The following is a 21,828-nucleotide window of genomic DNA, read 5'->3' as shown; positions in this document are numbered from 1 at the left end:
AGAAAAAAATTGCTGGAAAACATAACATTTCACTTTAGAATGCCGTCATTTCAGTTGGGAAATCACGGCATCTATCCACATAAAGTATCCAGAACACACAACACTCTTAAATCAGTGACATAGCAGGGCATTCTATTTAATATTGTTCTACAGAGCATGATGTCTTTAGTCATTAATGTTTATTGAATACTTCCTAGTTTTAGAGATTATTCTGGGCACTTAAAAAATTCCATCATGGAGAAGTGGGAAGTCCCAATGCTTAGGTTTATTCACATGTGCAGTGTAGGCTGCTGAGAACTAGGTGCCATCATAGTCAAGTCTTAGAAGTAACAATGGTTTGAAGTGAAGGCAATTATGTTGCTGTTTTAGTCTTATATTCTTCCCTATCCTAATTGCCAAGACTTAACTTTTGTGAACATTAATTTTTATGAACTCTTTGTAACTCTACTGAAGAGTTGAATAATCATGGCATAGAATGAGTCTTTATGTACTTTTTATTATAAGTAATAAAGAAGAAAGATTTTGCTTTGTTTTATTGACTGAGGAGTTATTTCCATTTCCCCTACAAAAAGTCCCTCTGTCCTTTAGAATATGCTATTAAGTAGTGTGTCAATTTGATGATTTAACTTTAAATACATTATAAGGATAAAAGAACTAAAAGGACTGCTAAAATGCTGCGTTTTCATTTACAAATTTTTACCAATTACTTTACAACCCTAACTTACATATTTACAGAACTGACTAGAGCTCAATGTATCTCTCTTTTTATTATTCAAGAAATCTGTCAAAGAAAGGTAATAATGCTGGATAGTATCTTACAACTTTAAAATTGAAATTATATTTTTGGTGGATAATTTTGTTTATTATCGATCCACAATTAAGATTTCTAATACTCACTAAAAAGTCAGTTATTTTGTTTATCTCACCTAGTGCTAGAAAAAAACAAAACACTGAGAAATGGCAACTCTAAATGCAAGGTTGAGAAAATACAGGACTTGTGAAATACATACAGATTACACACTTTTTGATGGAAAAAAGTGTAGTTGTTATAGACTCCCAGGAAAGAATATTCATTACAGTAGAAATTTGATGAATGAGTCAAATATTTGTAGAGCATTCTAAAATTTAAGGTCAATATTGTAAAGGCCTTGAAAATCTGCATTATCTAGGCTATACTAAAACTGAATTGAAAATGAAAACAGCAGTATTTTCCATTAGAATAATGAAATCCTTCCCAAGGCTTGTTTTGATAACCTTCTCTGGTCATTCCCACCATCCATTGTGTAGAATAAATGGTAATTTACTAAAGCAGAGAGCTTTTCTTGGCATTCTTTGACTCTAAAGATGTCCTAAGCAAGAAACAAAGCTTGTCACGATACGGTACACATCAGCCTCCCTGTAGACTGGCCAGGCTACCACCATTGCAAATATGTCTTGTGCTGCTTTCTAAGAAATTGCGACCCTTTGTAGATCATATAGATTTTTTCATTTTTTGCCTTCTTTGGGGCTAAGTGAAAGACTAGCTAAGCAAACTAACCTATATATGTAAGTATGACTGAACAGTTGAAAATCTATTAATAATACAATTCAGCAGAACAATGCTAAGAAAGAAACTACATATTATCATCAATTATCATGTTCATAAATGAATCAAGCACTGGATACAATTAAATACTCATTTCTATTTTTAAAAGTTAATAATAAAAGAAATACACAGATGTTTTTCTAAACATATTTTACTGTAGAGGACAAGGGAAAGTTTTTCCTCTGCCCCCAAAGGCTCACTGAAAATGAATTGACAACAGGCAGCTTCACAGGTAAAAAAAGCAGACAAATTGGTTTAACATACATAAGCATTGGAGAATCACAGGAGAGTGATTACTAAATAATTCAATGAGGTACAGATGTTTATATATCTTTCTTCATAAAGGAAGAAAGATGGGAAATTGTGACCATTCTGAAGGGTAGTAAATGACTTGCAGGGGGAATGTTTGAGGCCCAATACTTAGACAATATTTAGTAAATGATTCTCTCTGGGAATTGAATAGGAGTGGAGAACAGACTATAGTATGGGACAAAGATTGTGTGGTCTGTACGTGTAGTATTTAATTTTCAGTCTCTTCCTCTGTGGTGTGAATTTTAATCGCCTCTGGTTAATGACATTTCAGGGAAAGAATAGAAGGCAACTGTATTCTTTGGCAGGTCCAGTTTCTAGGTTGATAAGGGAGCTTCAGAGAAGAGTCTCATCCTGTGCTTTGAGATAAACAAAGATTGAGAGAGGGCAGGGGGCAAGGTCAAAAAGACTTTGAAGCTGCTTTTTAGTTCAGCATGTCAAGGGACCGTATTTTGGGGTATCATTTCCCAAGCACCAATAATGCATATACCTCTATATGCACATACATATACATACACACACACACACACACACCCCTCTAAAAATGTGACCATCAGTATTGATAGTTGAATGCTAAAGCATGTATCTGTAGTAATGTTTGAATGTAAAGGCATAAATCTTTAAAATCAGAACAAATTTTTTTAACTCTACTTCTGAGGCAGGAGAATGGGGCCTGGGGGCAGGGAACCTAGAACTTTCTAGAATGAAATCAAACAGAAAAACCTCAACTTTCTAAGACCAAGTAAATAACTTTGTAACTCTATTTCAGCTATGACAGGAAACATCCAGTTCATTTGCATAGGGTGTACCTCAAGTAAATAACTATGCAACTTTGTAGCCTCTTCATTTACATAGGAAATAAGCCAAATAACCAATGGGGAGTCTCTGGAGGATATTTAAACCCCAGAAAATTCTGTGACTGGGCCCTTGAGCCGCTTTCTTGACCTGCTGCCACCCTGTGGAGTGTCCTTTCATTTTCAGTAAATCTCTGCTTTTGTTGCTTCATTCTTCCCTTGCTTTGTGCGTCTTGTCCAATTCTTTGTTCAAAACGCCAAGAGCCTGAACACCCTCAACTGGTAACACTTTTACAGTAGGAAAAGTTTAAGTGCATCATATTTGATAGGCACATTAACTTTAATGTAAATTATTTTGTGGGTATGTATTGAATAGTAGTCTTTGATAATCCAGAGACTTTACAAATAATGACTCTCCAAGGGGTTTTTTAGATTCTGACCTAGATACATTGATCAGCCAAGCAGATAACAGTAGTATTTCACTTTCAGTGGAACTTTTTAAATAAATGAACACTCTCTCTCATGTCCTATGCTATTTACAAATTGTGCATTAGCTTAAGTAGTCACTGGATGTCAGCATTGTTGTACTAAAATTTGCTTGCCAGTATTATTTTTGACTTGCAAGTTTATAATTCTTAAGTCTTACCAAAAGTAATTTTCTCTATCGTTTTGATCTGAGAAACAAAGGAAAAATGCATATGATAAAACACAAAGGCCTCTTAGAAAATGAATAAGTTATCTTTACATATAGTCAAATATCTATTATGTACGATTTATGACATTTGAGGCAAAACAAATATCTATTGATTAAAAAAAAAAACTAATCCTTTTTGTCACCAATATGCCACAGCTTGACCAGGACAGACCTCCTCATAGGAAAGATGGAGGAAAAAAGTCTCTCTCTCTCTCTTTCTCTTTTAGAGAAGTGGAAAGATAGCTTTATTCTTAGCATATGCAATGATATTTTAATAAATTTTTAATTGCAGCTTACCATAGTTTTTATTTTAAAACATAAAAGTACTTTTAAAATGGTCACATTGAGTTAGTTGTTTTACACATATAAACTATACGGGAATCAGGATGAACTGATTCGACAGAGATTCTGTTAGTTATTTTGGATTATATATGACTCACAGCATCCAGGTTTCATCCATGCCTTCATTATGCAGTGAGAAATTTGTCTTCATTTCACTGTAATATGTACAGAAATCTCCTCAACGAAAGGAAATAAACACCCTGATGCACCACATGACCTCCCATCTATAATCCCCTTTATTTGCTGCATTTGGCAGGAGAATGCTGAGAGAAAAGGTGCCTGTGAGCACATAGAACATGTTCAAAGCAGAACTCTTACCCAAAGCAAGAGAGAAAGACTGCAGCAGGTAACATCACAGCCACTGGCAGAGCCTGTGATCCCTGCTTGTGGACCACCACATCATTCCATGAAAGTGACATTTGAAGATAATACCTTGATCAAACACTAAAATGCAAAGAACCAGTAATAATTACCCTGAAACATAAAGATGTTATGGATCAGGGCAATATGCCATTCATAGCAGAAAAGCAGAGTGGATCTGGGCGATTTTCACATCAGCATTGGTTAAAGGTTTATTAATATCTTATTGAAGGAAACCAAAGTCCAATTTGAGAAATCACTGCATTCCCTTTGAAATGAATTACACATATATACATTAAAAAACAGTATCTCACAAGTTTGTTTATTATTATCTTAATTATCTGCCCTTTGGATTTAAGATATTGATGCTAAAGTGGAAAAACCAGTGACACAGAGGACACTTAAAGCAATGGTTCCCAAACCTTTTTGTCTAAGAATATTTAAACTCTTAAAAAAAAATTAAGGACCCTAAAGAGCTTATGTGTGCATGAATTTTAGCTATCAATATTTGCCAATTTAGAAATTAAAACAAAATATTAAAAGAAATAATTTATTAATTTAACACTAACAATAAATTCATTACATTTTAACACAAAACATGTTTTAAATAAATATATTTTCCAAAATCAAAAAATCAGTAAGAAGTGTCATTTCTTACATTTTTGGAAATCTCTGTTTTAGCTGGCTTAATAGAGGACAGCAAGATTCTTCTATCTGCTTCTTCATTCAATCAGTTGTGGCATGTCATATCGGTTGGTATATGTGGTGAAAATCCTTTATCACACAGACATGTAATTAGAAAAGGGAGGAACATTTTAATAGCCATCTCAGATAATTATGAATATTCTTCTTTTGTATGACATCAAAACTTGAACAAATTGTAGTTCTTAAAAGGCAGTTTCAATACAGAATTCAGAACTGTATAGATACAGTTTTTCTACTTTTTTGGGGTCTTGTACTAAAATTCATTTTAATCTATCTTACACAATGAATGGATATTTTACCCATGATGATTTTGTAACATGCATTAGTCATTTAGGAAATACTTGTTCGGCTGGGCGTGGTGGCTCACGCTTGTAATCCCAGCACTTTGAGAGACCAAGGCGGGCGGATCACGAGGTCAGGAGATTGAGACCACGGTGAAACCCCGTCTCTACTAAAAATACCAAAAATTTAGCCAGGCATGGTGGCGGGCGCCTGTAGTCCCAGCTACTCGGAGAGGCTGAGGCAGGAGAATGGCGTGAACCCGGGAGGCGGAACTTGCAGTGAGCCGAGATTGCGCCACTGCACTCCACCCGGGGGGACAACAGAAAGATTCTTTAAAAAAAAAAAAAAAAAAAAAAAAAAAAGGAAATACTTGTTCAATGAGTTATGCAGCTTTTCCAAATATTGATACACTTTAAATAATATCAAAAATCGTATTTGTTAATAAAAGCACAGACCTCATTAGAAAACTCTATGCATTGGGAACCTATCAAGCTTATGGTGGCAGATATGTTTTCCATAATTCTAGAGCATATACAGATTAGAATATCTCAGCTTTTATCATTAGCCATTTTCTAGTGGTTTTTTATTTTTATTTTTTAATTAAACTTTAAGTTCTGGGATACATGTGTAGAACTTGCAGGTTTGTTACATATGTATACACGTGCCATGGTGGTTTTCTGCACGCATCAACCCGTCATCTACATTAGGTATTTCTCCTAATGCTATCCATCCCCTAGTCTCCCATACCCTGACAGGCCCCATTGTGTGATGTTCCCTTCCCTGTGTCCATGTGTTCTTATTGTTCAACTCCCACTTATGAGTGAGGACTTGCAGTGTTTGGTTTACTGTTCCTGTGTTAATTTGCTGAGAATGATGGTTTCCAGCTTCATCCATGTCCTTGCAAAGGACATGAGCTCATCTTTTTTTATATCTGCATAGTATTCCATGGTGTATATGTGCCATGTTTTCTTTATCCAGTCTACCATTGATGGTCATTTGGGTTGGTTCCAAGTCTTTGCTATTGTGAACAGTGCTGCAATAAACATACATGTGCATGTATCTTTATAGTAGAATGATTATAATTCTTTGGGTATATACCCAGTAATGGGATTGCTGGGTCAAATGGTATTGCTGATTCTAGATCCTTGAGGAAGTCAGGAAACAAGAGATGGTAGAGAGGATATGGAGAAATAGGAACTCTTTTACCCTGTTGGTGGGAGTGTAAATTAGTTCAACCAGTGTAGAAGACAGTGTGGTGATCATTAGCCATTTTTTTTTATTTTTATTTTTTTGTTGTTGTTGTTGTTTTTTATTATACTTTAGGTTTTAGGGTACATGTGCACAATGTGCAGGTTTGTTACATATGTATCCATGTGCCATGTTGATTTCCTGCACCCATTAACTTGTCATTTAGCATTAGGTATATCTCCTAATGCTGTCCCTCCCGCCTCCCCCAACCCCACAACAGTCCCCGGAGTGTGATGTTCCCCTTCCTGTGTCCAAGTGTTCTCATTGTTCAATTCCCACCTATGAGTGAGAACATGCGGTGTTTGGTTTTTTGTCCTTGTGATAGTTTACTGAGAATGATGTTTTCCAGTTTCATCCATGTCCCTACAAAGGACATGAACTCATCATTTTTTATGGCTGCATAGTATTCCATGGTGTATATGTGCCAGATTTTCTTAATCCAGTCTATCGTTGTTGGACATTTGGGTTGGTTCCAAGTCTTTGCTATTGTGAATAGTGCCGCAACAAACATACGTGTGCATGTGTCTTTATAGCAGCATGATTTATAGTCCTTTGGGTATATACCCAGTAATGGGATGGCTGGGTCAAATGGTATTTCTAGTTCTAGATCCCTGAGGAATCGCCACACTGACTTCCACAATTGTGGAGATCATTAGCCATTTTTAAGTAAAGTGTTCACATTATTCATTTCTGAAATAATATCCACCAAATACCCAATACTGAATAGCCATAATTTGTGTATGTCATTCTTTCAATTTAAATAAGGTTCTAAAAGAACATTTAATTTAATTGCTTACAACTGAAATGATTATATAGATTTTTAATTTTTGTTATTGTTCCTTTGAAACAACTGTCTCACATTGGTATGCAGCAGAAGAGCTTGATGTAGACTGCTTTGTTAGCCATCTAGGGGTTCTCCTCTGAGCCCATGTGACTCAAAATTGGACCTTGTCCATTGGATGATTTCTGCAAAAACAGCAGAATAAATAGCTCCAAGAGGTTGTCTCTCCACAGAAATATCAAAAATCAGAGATTCTATGACCTTCAAAGCCTAAGGTAGTCATGATTTGGTTTTCACAGAAGACGTTGCTGACCTCTGAATTTGATCATTAGACTCACAGACATGATGCAGCTTAACAATGTAACATGGCTTAGTTCAAAATGCCCAAGGGAAGTAGATTTGAAATAACTTCATGGTATTTATCCAGTCTCACTCTGTTACCCAGGCTGGAGTACAGTGGCGTGATCTCAGCTCACTCCAACCTCTGACTCCCGGGCTCAAGCAACTCTCCCACCTCAGCCTCCTGAGTAGCTGGGATTACAGGCATCCACCATCATGCCCGGCTGATTTTTTTGTACTTTTGTAAGACGAGGTTTCACCATGTTGGCCATGCTGGTCTCGAACTCCTGACTTCAGGTGATCTGCTTGCCCTGGCCTCCCAAAGTGCTGGGAATACAGGTGTTAGCCACCACACCCAGCTGAACCTTTTGCTTTTAACATGATAGTAAAATTCTGGTCACTTTTACAATGCCTGCACACCACTCTATAGCCTAAAAAAATTGTGATTTCTAATCCAGTTAACCTCATTCCTGATAATAATTAAAAATTTGAGAAATCACTATATATATATATATATATTTAGTAATTGTCTGTAACATTTAATAACTGTCAAGCACTAAGTAATTATTATGAGTGATCCATCAAGGCAACTGTTGAACAGCCCATCCTGTTGACTGCAGGCACATTTCTTACTAATAAAGTAATGAAAATCCAGACTTTTCTGAGTTTACACACAGCAAATGTTGCAAGCATAGATCCAATCTTTGAGCTGTCTACTGAGGACACAGAAAATGAAATAGATTATTCCTACTCATTTTAAAACTTAAGGTTCATTTCGTTTTGAAAATGCAAACAAACAAAAACAGAAAAACAAAAATCTTATTTGACTGTGATGTTAAAAAAGGTAAACACATGTATGAAGAAATTCCTACAGTTTTTGTGCTTGGCCAGCCTCAGCTCTGTTTTATTATAATCTGCATATGCTCTTTAATTACTTTAAGCTCTATCTGAGTGTTAAGGAGTGAAATTTGTGTCCCCCAAATATTCACATACTGAAATACTAACCACCACTGTGATGGTATTAGAAAGTGGGGCTTTTGAGAGGTAATTAGACTGTGAGGTAGAGCTATCATGAATGGGATTAGCACCCTTATTAGATGAAATAAGATAGTTTTCTCTTTCTTTTCTCTGCCATGTGAGGATACAGCAAGAAGACATCCATTTGAAAATGAGGAATGTCCCCACCAGACACTTGATCTGCCAGGGCTCTTGTCTTGGCTTTTCTAGCCTCCAGAACTGTGAGAAAGTCATTTCAACTTTTTAAGCCACTCATTCTGTGGTATTCTGTTGTAGCAGTCTGAGCTAAGACACTGACATAGAAACTAAAGCACAGACTCTTCGAGTTCTGAGCTTTCTGCCCCTACATAGTTAAATTATCTATATTCCTGACAGCTTTCCTGGTCAGAGCTTTCTTTTATAATGGATTTTAAAATGAATTGCCGCTAGTAGAGCAGACTATCAATTTAAATACATCTATAGGTACTATGAAATACAGCTCTTACTTGGTTTGTCAAGATACCTTCATATAGACAGGAAACAGCATATGATATAATTAATAGATAATTTGTTTTGTGGACAATTTAGTCAGTAATCTTTCTCCCTGTATTTACTAAACCTAAACAGTAGGCCAAAACATTGCAACGCAGGTAGAAACAAATTATTCTAAGGGATAATTAAATATCTTCTTCTGTATATAATCATTAAATAACTTATATTGTATAGAGGAAATATTAACGCAGGAAATATTTGCAAGGCTTTTGTTTTTCAATTTAGAAATTTTATGCTCCAGGACACTGCTAATAGAATTTTAAACTTCATCTTTACAATTTCCTAAATAATATAGAATAGAAAGATGCTAATATGCACGATAGCTCATTATTTTTGAAATAAATTTTATATTTCTTTAAGTACCTGAAATAAGAATGGATAATGATCATTATGGAGCAAATTCCAAAAAAAAAAAAAAAAAGTAGGATAAAGAACACTGCAAATTATCTCGACGTGAACTTCAAATATTGTATGTAATGAAGCAACTTTAATTTACAGTTCGATAAATGGGTCTTTCTGCCATTACATAAAATTTACAACACCCAACCTGTGGATGTGTAAGCTAGAGTGTGAAGCATGTATTAAATGGTTTAATATTTCATTTATCAATGTCATTCTTGGCAATACTTCACTGCTGAAGAATCATCAATACAATGTTATAAAAGCATAAATTATATTTATAATGAACTTAAGGCTTTATCTAAAACATCTTAGACACAAGTATATATTAATTTTAAAAATCAGCCGGGCGCAGTGGCTCACGCTTGTAATCCCAGCAGTTTGGGAGGCTGAGGCGGGTGGATCATGAGGTCAGGAGATCGAGACCAGGGTGAAACCCCGTCTCTATTAAAAAGTACAAAAAATTAGCCGGGCGTGGTGGCGGGTGCCTGTAGTCCCAGCTACTCGGAGAGGCTGAGGCAGGAGAATGGCGTGAATCCGGGAGGCGGAGCTTGCAGTGAGCCGAGATTGCGCCACTGCACTCCAGCCTGGGCGAGAGAGCGAGACTCCGTCTCAAAAAAATAAATAAATAAATAAAAAGTAAATTTAAAAAAAATCTTCAGAAGAGATAATTCTATATATTCCTTTCCCAACTTCTAGATTATAGACTCCTCATTCTGCATAAATTAATTGTATTAAGTTTTACTTTATGTATTAGTCTGTTCTCATGCTGCTAATAAAGACATATCCAAGATTGAGTAATTTATGAAGGAAATAGGCTTAATTGATTCACAGTTCTGTAGGGCTGGGAAGCGTCAGGAAAATTTCATTCATGGCAGAAGATGAAGCAAACACATAGCAGCATCAAGGAGAAGTGCAGAGCAAGGCGGGGGAAAGCCCCTTATAAAACCACCAGATCTTACGAGAACTGACTCGCTATCATGAGAACAGCATGGAGCTAACCACCCCCATGAGTCAATTACCTTCCACTGGGTTCTTCTCGTGACACATGGTGATTATGGGAGCTATGGTTCAATAGGAGATTTGGGTGGGGACACAGACAAATCATATCAATTTATCTGTATGACCTGCGGTATCCTGTTATTCTGTCCTCAGAGAAATAGAGGTATTGGTCAAAAGAGATCAGTATTTAATAGGAAGTCATAACATGTTTCCCAATAAAATTTAAGTTATAATTCTAAGAATTTCACTTAGCTTATCTCCCTCATCTACCTCAAATGTCGTCTTGTCTGTAATGTCCACTGTAAATATTTTGTCTTTACCATGCAATTATAAACAGATTATTTTGGTGTCCTGCCCAGTTATTTCATGTCTGTCTTTACTTGTAATACCAATGAAGGACTATGTGTTTTATATTTTGGTAGCACTTATGTACTTGCAAGGAAAATATATCAAACTAGTTGTCATGTTTAAAATATAGATTTTTAAAATAAAATCATCAAAGCAGCAGGCTACAAAGTTAACACATAATAATCAGTTACCTTTTAATACACTAACAATGAAAGAAATTAAGAAAGCAATGACATTTACAATAGTATCAAAAAGAATAGAATACTTAGGAATTAAGCAAGGAATTGGAAAACTCATACACTAAAAATTACAAAACGTTGCTGAAACAAATTGAAGAAGAAATAGTGGAAAGACATTCAAATTCATGAAGTAGAAAATATTGTAAGATGTCAGTGCTACCCAAAATGTTCTAAAATTCAATACAATCCCTATTAAAAATCCCAATGATGTCATTTGCAGAAATTGGAACGAAAATACTAAAATTTTATGAAATCTCAAGGTATTCTGGTCTAACATGTAAGTCTTTAATCCATCTTGAATTAATTTTTGTATAAGGTGTAAGGAAGGGATCCAGTTTCAGCTTTCTACATATGGCTAGCCAAGCTTTCTACATATGGCTAGCCAAGTAAAATAAATGTTCAATATAAAAACACTGGAATATTATTCAACCTTAAAAAGGAAGGAAATTCTGACATTATGCACCAAAGTGGATGAATCTTGAGGATATTATGCTAAGTGAATAAAGCCAGTCACAAAAAGACAAATACTGTATAATTCTACTTAGGTATTTAAAGTAGTCAAAATCAGAGACAGAAGGTAGAATTATGGTTTCCTGATGCTGGTGGGAAGGAGAAATGAGGAGTTTGTTATTTCTGGGATATAGAATTCCAGTTTTACAAGAAGAAAACAGTTCTGAAGATGAATCATGGTGATAATTGTACAATACAAAGGTATTCAATGCCACTGAATTGTGCACTACAAATACTGAAGATGGAAATTTCATATTTTGTGTATTTTACCATAGTAAAAAAAATTGAAGGAAAAGAAAGTCAATCCCACATATTAATATCATTAACTATTTATCTAAAGCAATGGTTATCAAACTTGAATGTACATCAAAATTACTTGGAGGGCTTTTCATAAAACATTGCTTGGTCTAACCTGGAGAGTTTCTGATTCAGAAGGTGAGGGTAAAAACCTCAAAATTCGTGCTTCTAACAAGTGTTCAGGTGAAGCTGGTGCTGCTGGTCAAAGGACCGTGGATCTAAATGAGTGATACATTCTAGAAGAAATTCCAGTTTAAAAATATAATTTAATAGTGTCAGGAAGTAAACATTTTAATGTTTCTGCATGGATAGGTCTTTCTGAGGATAGAAAACTGGAACCTGGGCTTATGAGAAGAATTTGAAGCTAATAGTAATTAGACTATCAGAACAAATACACCTGCTCAGGGGGATATGCTTACTTTTCAGAGAAAAAAACTGGAGTTGTGAAGGTATTCCAGGAGTCATAAATTCAGAGAGGCTTGACCTATTTTTCCCTGGAAATAATGATTTTATATTTGAAAGGATAAGAATCCTGGATCTTTCTGTTTTTTATCCTAAGGGGTAATTTTTTTATCTTAGGAAGATAAGTTTCTCTCTCTCTCTCTCAAGAGGGAAGTATGACTGTTGCATTAGTTGTCCTGTATAACCATCGGTGTTCTTCACCCGTGGTATAGACTCTAGTATATATATATGGGATCCCATCTGATTCTCATGGTGTTTCCCCCAGAAAGGGAAAATTGGAGTGTGGGGAAAAAGTGTGCCTCTTGCTGTAAATAAATGATAGTACATCTCTGCCTGTCTCAGAAAACTCATGTCATATCTTACAGGAAAAAAATATTGATATAAATACATTATCATATGTACAATTTTTGAAGTCAGTCTTTTCTACAATCAGGCATCTCACTTTCTGGTATTTACCCAAATGAATACAAAATTTATGTCTGTACAAAAAACTGCACATAAATGTTTATGGAAGCTCTATTTATAATTGCCAAAACTTGGAAGCACGCAAGATGTCCTTTAATAGGCAAATAGAACAGCAAACTGTTGTACATTTGTACAGTGAGATATCATTCTGTGATTAAAAAATGAGTTATTAATTACAAAAAGACGTTGAGGAGAGTTAAATGCACATTGCTAAGCAAAAGAAGCCTATCTGAAAAGGATTTTTACCATATTGTCTGACTATATGACATTCTGAAAAAGACAAAATTATTGAGTACATAAAAAAGAAACCAGTGCTTGTCAGGAGTTTGAAGGATGGAGGGAAGATAAAATAATGGAACACAGCAGATTTCTAGGACAGATAAACTATTCTGTATAATCCTGTAATGGTGGTACATGTCATTATACATTAGGCAAAATGAGTAGAATGTCCAATAGGAGTGAATCCTAGTATGTTATGGACTTACTTAATAATGTATCAATTTGGCTTATCAGTTGTAGTAAATGCATCACAATAATGTCAGATGTTAATAACAGAGGAAACTGGAGTGTTGTGGGTGGAGGTTGGGGGAAAAAAGAGTGGAGGTATATGGGAACTCTGAACTTTCCACTGAGTTTTTCTGTAAACATAAAAATACTCCAACAAAACAAACAAACCAACTCCAACGAAGTTTATTGATTTAAAAATGAAAATACAACCGATTTTTTTGGGTGATTTTTTTTAATTATTATTATACTTTAAGTTTTAGGGTACATGTGCACAATGTGCAGGTTTGTTACATATGTATCCATGTGCCATGTTGGTGTGCTGCACCCATTAACTCGTCATTTAGCATTAGGTATATCTCCTAATGATGTCCCTCCCCCCTCCCCCCACTCCACAACAGTCCCCAGAGTGTGATGTTCCCCTTCCTGTGTCCATGAGTTCTCATTGTTCAATTCCCACCTATGAGTGAGAACATGTGGTGTTTGGTTTTTTATCCTTGCGATAGTTTACTGAGAATGATGTTTTCCAGTTTCATCCATGTCCCTACAAAGGACATGAACTCATCATTTTTTATGGCTGCATAGTATTCCATGGTGTATATGTGCCACGTTTTCTTAATCCAGTCTATCGTTGTTGGACATTTGGGTTGGTTCCAAGTCTTTGCTATTGTGAATAGTGCCGCAATAAACATACGTGTGCATGTGTCTTTATAGCAGCATGATTTATAGTCCTTTGGGTACATACCCAGTAATGGGATGGCTGGGTCAAATGGTATTTCTAGTTCTAGATCCCTGAGGAATTGCCACACTGACTTCCACAATGGTTGAACTAGTTTACAGTCCCACCAACAGCGTAAAAGTGTTCCTATTTCTCCACATCCTCCCCAGCACCTGTTGTTTCCTGACTTTTTTTTTTTTTTCTTTCCTGGGTGACAGAGCGAGACTCTGTCACCCAGGCTGGAGTGCAGTGGCGTGATCTCAGCTCACTGCAGTCTCCGCCTCCTGGTTTCACGCCATTCTCCTGCCTCAGCCTCTCCAAGTAGCTGGGACTACAGGTGCCCGCCACCATGCCTGGCTAATTTTTTTGTATTTTTAGTAGAGACAGGGTTTCACTGTGGTCTCGATCTCCTGACCTCGTGATCCACCTGCCTCGGCCTCCCAAAGTGCTGGGATTACAAGCGTGAGCCACTGCGCCCGGCCTGTTTCCGGACTTTTTAATGATCGCCATTCTAACTGGTATGAGATGGTATCTCATTGTGGTTTTGATTTGCATTTATCTGATGGCCAGTGATGATGAGCATTTTTTCATGTGTTTTTTGGCTGCATAAATGTCTTCTTTTGAGAAGTGTCTGTTCATGTCTTTCGCCCACTTTTTGATGGGGTTGTTTGTTTTTTTCTTGTAAATTTGTTTGAGTTCATTGTAGATTCTGGATATTAGCCCTTTGTCAGGTGAGTAGGTTGCAAAAATTTTCTCCCGTTTTGTAGGTTGCCTGTTCACTCTGATGGTAGTTTCTTTTGCTGTGCAGAAGCTCTTTAGTTTAATTAGATCCCATTTGTCAATTTTGGCTTTTGTTCCCATTGCTTTTGGTGTTTTAGACATGAAGTCCTTGCCCATGCCTATGTCCTGAATGGTATTGCCTAGGTTTTCATCTTGGATTTTTATGGTTTTAGGTCTAACCTGTAAGTCTTTTTAATCCATCTTGAATTAATTTTTGTATAAGGTGTAAGGAAGGGATCCAGTTTCAGCTTTCTACATATGGCTAGCCAGTTTTCCCAGCACCATTTATTAAATAGGGAATCCTTTTCCCATTGCTTGTTTTTGTCAGGTTTGTCAAAGATCAGATAGTTGTAAATATGCAGCATTATTTCTGAGGGCTCTGTTCTGATCCATTGATCTATGCCTCTGTTGTGGTACCAGTACCATGCTGTTTTGGTTACTGTAGCCTTGTAGTATAGTTTGAAGTCAGGTAGCGTGATGCCTCCAGCTTCTAATTAAAAATCATTTTAAATTGGAATAAAAGCCACCATGAATAACAGTTTTTTAGTTTTTTTGTTTGTATATTCTGGCTTCTCAGTCCTTTGAAAATATTTCTTCCTCTGTCAGAATTCTTTTTGGCTCCAATCACTTTTGTGTTCTATTTTGATTTTTCCAATAACAATAAAACAATCAAACTTCTATGTTTCTCCTTCTTTTCTAACACCATTGTCAAGAGCAGTTGGATTAATTTATTTGTATATTATATATACATTTATTTATAAGTATATATTTTTTAAATAATTATATTTAATTATACTATATTATAATATAATAATTATATTTAATTATATATGTATATAATATACGTATGTATTATATACATATATAATTTATATATATAAATTATAAGGACTCACAACTTCTGCTTTTGGTTTGGCAGTTAAAAGCCAACAACAGAAGTGAAAATAAACCTCTTGGCACAATACAAGTCAGTGAATACTATTAAAGTAAAAAATCAGTGTGGTCCCTAATTGCTAATGCCTAAGGCCTGAATAAGTGTGTTTTATGCATATCAAAAATCCTTTTTCCCTCTGTTTTGTTTCCTAAGTTCAATGTTTGGGAATACGTAATACAGTATCTAATGCTTTTCTCAACTTTCTAAATTAATTTAAAGATAGACACAAGATACCGACAAATGGTAGTTTTTAAAAATCACCTTTATTATTGATGACAAATGTTGGAGGGTATAACTTAGGGATGTGTATTCAGAAAAGTGCATAAGACTTTCTTACGCTATCATTCAAGGTCTCGGAAGGAAATAAAATTTGCCACATGTGGTTCAAATGAAAATACTTTTATAAGTGACTTCTTAAAGGGAGATGTAGAGTTAAAAGGACAAATGATATTGATAAACCTAGGGACAAAAATGTGTTGATAGTAATTGCCAACATTTGGGGTGAAGAAGCCGAGGGAAGAAATAGTGAAGCTGGAGCTCAATGGGAGTTAGAGCCACAGGGAAAGTTTTCCTGGTGGGACCTGTAGTCACAGAGCAATGACTCTATGGCCAGAGATGGACTTTCCCCCTGAAGCCCACATGTATCTCTTCTCTACAAGGGTTTTCTCAACCACCACACCCAGGAGCTTGCTGAGGCAGACAGACATGGCTCTGAATAAAGTCAGGAACTGGGAAAGGGAACACAGAGTTATGTAATCAAAGCCAGCTTAAACATAATAGAAAAGGGAGTCAGTATTTGTGTCCTCTGAGGAAAGGATTTTTACACATGTTCCATATGGTTTCTCAAGGTTGATTCTTACTTGCTTCTGGTGGCACTACACCAGAATTGCCAGATTAAGTAAATAAAAATACAGGGTGTCCACTTAAAATTGAATTTTAGACATACAGTAAATAATTTTTAGGTTAATATGTCCCTTGCAAAATTTGGCATGTACTTATATGTAAAAAAGTATTTACTGTTTATTTAAAATTTAAATTTAACTGCGTGCCCTGCATTTTATCTGGCAAGCCTCTACCACACTCAATAACCCTTCTCCCATAATCCAATATGTGCATCCTGAGTTCACCTTTCAAATAAATAGGTACTCAATTCATCATTTCAAGGTTTGGTTTTGGGAAAATGTTTTGCATGTGAACCTGATACAGCAAATGAAGCATTAGAAAAATTAGGAAAAATATTACAGTAACACTTGGAGGAAGAAAAGATCAGTTAAAACTAGGTTAATACCTTTGGTGACTATTTTCCATATGAAATAAAGAAACAAACTAATGATGAGCAATTCCCCAGTGAGCTGATGCTGCCTTACCATTCATTGATTAGAGGAATGAAAGTATTCTCTGACTGTAAAGATTGCTGGTTTAACAAAGACTCATTGGTACCATTCTACCCAATTTTGATAATTAAAGAGAGCAAGAGCAAAGACTTGGAAACAGAAATCACAGTAGAGAGTAGAGTTTCAAACTTCCTGTACAGGGAAAATAATCCTGGAAGAGGGGTAAAAATAGCAACTGGTGGCAGGGCATGTAATCTCAGAAAACCTCCTAGGAGAGATTTGAAGCCATCTGCTGATTTCATGCTATAATGGCTCACGGTGGTAAGCAATGGATTCTTTTGAGTATTTGTTTTTGTTTCTTTCAGTTTTAAATATTGGGGCTCAATTTGCACTATTTCTTAGATGCTTTAACAAAAATATTCCATAATATTTTTGGCAGAATAAGAGCAGAGATTTACAAAAGGGGAAAAAAGTTGTGGCAATATAAATATTGGTATTGTTATATATGTTTTGTGAGATATGATATTTATTCTCATGTCAGAATGCATCAGTGGTATAAATATTAGGAAAAGGAAACCCAGCCATTACTGCTCAAGTGACTAAGGTACAGCAAAATACACACTTAACCAAGTTCTAATTGAACCTGCTAACTAGGAACCTCTAGAGTTACTGAAGTAGGGAACTGTGAATTCAAATAGCTCTGACTCCCTGGAGAACAAGAGGATATTGGATTTTTTCATTAAAGAAATGATGCATGCAGGTGTATAGATACCTTCAAACTCTTCATATAATATGTCTGTCCTGTAAAATCAACAACTGATAGGACTTGGTGACTCAATGCTCAAGAAAGTCATTTTCTAATTGCATCATTGTCACAATCACTATGGGAGAAGAAATTCAGTAAGGTGGAGGGAAGTTGCACAAGCTACTCTCTCACTAATACTTTCTTTTCCATTCACTTTTTTCAGCAATATTTATATCCATAAATAAATTGTTTTATATAAGAAGAAATGAAATATATTTTTGCCATGATTTCCCACAATATGTTAATGCCCCTGCTTTTTGTCCTAATGTAATAAAAAATTACTGTAAAATTACTACAGGTAAAATTAATTACATTGATTTACTATTGTATAAAACAATTTTTAAGGAAGAGTGCATTCTTAATTAGAGAAGATGTTATTAAACATGATGTCCCTATGTTGGCTGATAAATAATTGTATCAGCCAGAAAATACTACAGAAAAGTTTAATTTCTATATTTTTGTGAGATAAGGGTATTGGCTAACGAGAGCTCTGTTGTTTCGGTTTTCTGGCATGATCCAGAAGATTAGCATTTGCAGTACGGGACACAATTGACTAATATATCTCACTGCTTGCCTTACAAATGACAATTATCTCAACTTTACCATTTATTGGCTCTGAGATCATGGGAAAGTTATTTTCCTCTTTGTGCTTTAGTTTCCTCATGCATAAAATGAGGATAATATAGTCACTGAGTTTGTTATGACCAACACCTAATTTATACATTTAAAGAGTTGAACAGTGACTGGTGGCTAAGAAATGCTTACTAAATATCATCTAATTCTAGTTCTTTTTCAGATTGTATAAATCTTTTGCCTTTTACTAAAGAAATGTTCAGCAAATATTAGCTACTGCGTTGCTTTGGGGTACTGGTCAACACTGAACTCACCAAAGAGAGTTGTTAAATAACTGGAAAGTAAGATTCCAGTAAAATACTATGTCAAGAAGGAGAAAGAGAGCAAGAGAGAGAAAGAGACAGAGAGAGAGAGAGAGAGAGATCCTACTAATAAAGGAGAAGCTAAAAAAATTTTACCGATTCAATATAAATATGTAAATTATACACTCAGGAACATGAAAAATGAATAAGGCTGGATGTGAACATATCCCTAAATTCACAGGTAAGACACAGAAGCTTCCCTAGTCTGACTAAATCTCTAGACAATTTATCTCCAGAAATAATGTATGAGGACCATGATTTTAAAAAATGCATTTTAGGTGGGGGAGGATGAGTAGAAAGTCAGTTTGATTGAAATGTAATTTATATACAATAACATTCTTCATTTTTCAATATGTAATTTAATAAGTTTAACAAATATATACAGATGTGTAACTACTATCACATACAAGATACAGGATATTCCCATCATGCAGAAAGTCAATCACTTGTTATTAGTCATTTCTCCTCCCCTTGGTCCCTAGCAACTACTGATACACTTTTTATTATCACACAGATTTGCCTTTTCCAGAATGTCTTTTTCTTTTTTGTGTGTTTCAATTGTTTATTTTTAATTTTTGTGGGTATACAGTAAATGTATATATTTATGGGGTATATGAGACGTTTTGATACAGGCATGCAATGTGTAATAATCACATCATGGAAGATGGGGTACCCATCCCCTCAAAGATTTATCCTGTGTGTTACAAACAATCCAAATATATCTTATACTCTTATTTTATCTTATTTATTTATTTTATTATTGTTATTTTTATTTTTGAGATGGAGTTTCACTCTTGTTGCCCAGGCTAGAGAGCAGTGGCGCCATCTTGGCTCACTGCCACCTCTGCCTCTCGGATTCAACCGATTATCCTGCCTCAGCCTCCCAAGTAGCTGGGATTACAGGTGCATGCCACCATGTCCGGCTAATTTTTGTATTTTTAGTAGAGACAGGGTTTTGCCATGTTGGCCAGGCTGGTCTCAAACTCTTGACCTCAGGTGATCTGCCCGCCTCAGCCTCCCAAAGTGCTGGGATTACAGGAATGAACCACATGCCTGACGGCTCTTAGTTATTTTAAAATGTACAATTAAATTATCATTGACTATAATCACCCTGTTGTGTTATCAAATACTAGGCCTTACTCATTCATTTTATTTTTTGTATCCATTAATCACCCGTACTTCTCCCCTACCTGCTACTACCCTTTCCAGCCTCTGTTGACTGTCCTTCTCCTCTCTATGTGCATGGGTTCAACTGTTTTGATTTTTAGTTCCCACAGATAAGTGAGAACATGTGATATTTGCCTTTCTGTGCCTGGCTTATTTCACTTAACATAAAAAGATCTCCAGTTCCATCCATGTTGTTGTAAAGAATGGAATCTCATTCTTTTGCTGTGGTTGAATAGTCTTACATTGTGTATACATACCACATTTCCTTTATCCATCCATCTGTTGATGGACACTGAAGTTGCTTCCAAATCTTGGCTATTGTGAACAGTGGGAATATGGGAAAGGAGATATCTCTTTGATACACTGATTTTCTTTCTTTTGGGTATATACTTAGCAGTAAGATTGCTGGATCACATGGTAGCTCTATTTTCAGTTTTTTGAGGAACATCCAACTGTTCTCAATAGTGATTGTACTAATTTACATTTCCACCAACAGTTTACGAGGGTTCCCTTTTCTCCACATCCTCGCCAGCATTTGTTATTGCCTGTCTTTTGGATATAAGCCATTTTAACTGGGGAGGGATGATACCTCATTATAGTTTTGATTGGCATTTCTCCGATGGTCAGTGATGTTGAGCAACTTTTCATATATCTCTTTGCCATGTCTTTTTTTTTGAGGAATCTTTATCCAGATCTTTTGCACATTTTTAATTGTTCTATTAGATTTTTTTCTATAGAGTTGTTTGAGCTCCTTATATATTCTGCTTATTCATCTCTTGTCAGGTGAATAGTTTGCAAATATTTACTACTATTCTATAGGTTTTTCTCTTAACTTTGTTGATTCTTTTGCTGCGCTTCAAAGTTTTCACTTGTTATGATTTCATATGTCAATTTTTTCTTTGGTTGCCTTTGCTTTAAGGTATTACTCAAGAAATCTTTGCCTAGACCGATATTTTGGAGTGGTTCCCCCAAAGTTTTACTGTAGTAGTTTCATAGTTTGAAGTCTTACATTTAATTCTTTAATCCATTTTGATTTGATTTTTGTATATGATGAGATAAGGTTGTAGTTTCATTCTTCTGTGTGTCTATATCCAGTTTGCCCAGCACCATTTATTGAAGAAATTGTCTTTTCCCCAGCGTATATTCTTGGCATATAGAATTTTGTATAATCTGAATCATACAGAATAAATCTTAATTTCTGGCTCTTTTATCTTAGTACAATATTTCTTAGATGCATTCGTGTTAGTGCATATAATAGGTTATTCCATTTTATTGCCAAATAGTAAGAATTTCATTGTATAGATACACTATTTTTTTCTTTATCCATTATTGTTTTAATGATCATTAATTTGCTTCTAGGTTGGGATAATTGTTTAAACCTCCTTCAACTATTGCATACAATTCTTTGTATGAACAAATATTTCATTTCTCTTGGATAAATACCTTGATTGTATCTTTAACTTTGTGAGAAACTGCTAAACTATTTTCCAATTGGCTATACCATTTTCCATACATTCTACCAGCAATATATCAAAGTTCCACTAGTTATATCATATCCTCACCAGTACCTACTATTGTCAGTATTTTCAATTTTAGCCATTCTGGTGGGTGTAAAGTGGTATCTCATTATTGTTTTAATTGGCACTTTTCTATTGACTAACGATGTTCAGCACTTTTTGACACACTTATTTGCAATCTGCACCTTTTCTTAGTAAAATGCCATCACTGTATGAATCTTTAAATTTACAGACATGGAAACGAGTCTGGTTTACTTATTGTAGTGCCCTCTGAACTGAGAAGGGCTCTGTCTTAAAGATTGTAAACACGCATCTAACCAAGGTAAATATTCTCATAGAAGTAAGAAACACTAGGTTAATTCATTGTATTAACTTATTTTGGCTTCCAGCTCATACAAAAATGAAAACTCCCTAATCTTATTCAC

General features: G+C 35.4%; 1 long non-coding RNA gene across 1 annotated transcript in view; it reads right to left on the bottom strand.

Annotated features, from left to right (window-relative positions):
- Window positions 1–4,730: 4,730 nt before the first annotated feature.
- The window catches only part of LOC131381377 (uncharacterized), a 133,257-nt gene continuing 116,159 nt past the window's right edge, over window positions 4,731–21,828 (bottom strand). The window contains exon 3 of the long non-coding RNA XR_009210084.1: window positions 4,731–4,858. This is a non-coding gene — a long non-coding RNA (uncharacterized LOC131381377). The remainder of the gene's footprint in view (window positions 4,859–21,828) is intronic.

Source organism: Hylobates moloch, unplaced genomic scaffold (genome assembly GCF_009828535.3).
Source record: "Hylobates moloch isolate HMO894 unplaced genomic scaffold, HMol_V3 SCAFFOLD_15, whole genome shotgun sequence".
NCBI classification, from domain to species: Eukaryota; Metazoa; Chordata; class Mammalia; order Primates; family Hylobatidae; genus Hylobates; species Hylobates moloch.
Note: the sequence above shows the minus strand (reverse complement) of the source record. Positions and strands in the feature narration are given on the sequence as shown.